At 41.3% G+C, this 1211-nt stretch overlaps 1 non-coding gene across 1 annotated transcript; it reads right to left on the bottom strand.

Moving 5' to 3' along the window:
- Positions 1 to 273: 273 nt before the first annotated feature.
- Positions 274 to 381, bottom strand: LOC112713222 (small nucleolar RNA R71). The gene has a single exon (XR_003158197.1). It is a non-coding gene; the product is annotated as a small nucleolar RNA R71 (small nucleolar RNA).
- Between the last annotated feature and the right edge of the window lie 830 nt (positions 382 to 1211).

Below are 1211 nucleotides of genomic sequence, written 5' to 3'. Positions count from 1 at the left end.
CCTCAATTAGTTTCTCTAATGCAACAGAATTGCAAGTTCCATGGACTTCCATTGGAAGATCCTCATCAGTTTTTAGCTGAATTCTTGCAAATCTGTGACACTGTCAAGACTAATGGGGTTGACCCTAAGGTCTACAGACTTATGCTATTCCCTTTTACTGTAAGAGACAGAGCTAGGACATGGTTGGACTCACAACCTAAAGAAAGCCTGGACTCTTGGGAAAAGCTAGTCAATGCCTTCTTGGCAAAGTTCTTTCCACCTCAAAAATTGAGTAAGCTTAGAGTGGAAGTCTAAACCTTCAGACAGAAGGAAGGAGAATCCCTCTATGAAGCTTGGGAAAGATACAAACAATTAATCAGAAAGTGTCCCTCTGACATGCTTTCTGAATGGAGCATCATAAGTATTTTCTATGATGGTCTATCTGAACTGTCCAAGATGTCTTTGGATAGCTCTGCTGGAGGATCTCTTCATCTGAAGAAGACGCCTACAGAAGCTCAAGAGCTGATTGAAATGGTTGCAAATAACTAATTCATGTACACTTCTGAAAGAAATCCTGTGAACAATGGGACTAGTCAGAAGAAAGGAGTTCTTGAGATTGATACTCTGAATGCCATATTGGCTCAGAACAAAATATTGACTCAACAAGTCAATATGATTTCTCAAAGTCTGTCTGGAATGCAAACTGCACCAAGCAGTACTAAAGAAGCTTCATCTGAGGAAGAAGCTTATGATCTTGAGAACCCTTCAATGGAAGAGGTGAATTACATGGGAGAACCCTATAGGAACACCTATAATTCTTCATGGAGAAATCATCCAAATTTCTCATGGAAGGATCAACAGAGACCTCAACAAGTTTTCAACAATAATAATGGTGGAAGAAATAGGTTTAGCAATAGCAAGCCTTTCCCATCATCTCCTCAGCAACAGACAGAGAGTTCTAAGCAGAATACCTCTGACTTAGCAACCATGGTCTCTGATCTAATCAAAACCACTCAAAGTTTCATGACTGAAACAAGGTCCTCCATTAGAAACTTGGAGGCACAAGTGGGTCAGCTGAGCAAGAGAATTACTGAACTCCCTCCTAGTACTCTCCCAAGCAATACAGAAGAAAATCCAAAAGGAGAGTGCAAGGCCATTAACATGGCCGAATTTTGGGAGGAAGAAGAGGCAGTGAACGCCACTGAGGAAGACCTCAATGAACGTCCACTGGC

This window comes from Arachis hypogaea, chromosome 9, assembly GCF_003086295.3.
Source record: "Arachis hypogaea cultivar Tifrunner chromosome 9, arahy.Tifrunner.gnm2.J5K5, whole genome shotgun sequence".
In the NCBI taxonomy this organism is placed as follows: domain Eukaryota; kingdom Viridiplantae; phylum Streptophyta; class Magnoliopsida; order Fabales; family Fabaceae; genus Arachis; species Arachis hypogaea.
Note: the sequence above shows the minus strand (reverse complement) of the source record. Positions and strands in the feature narration are given on the sequence as shown.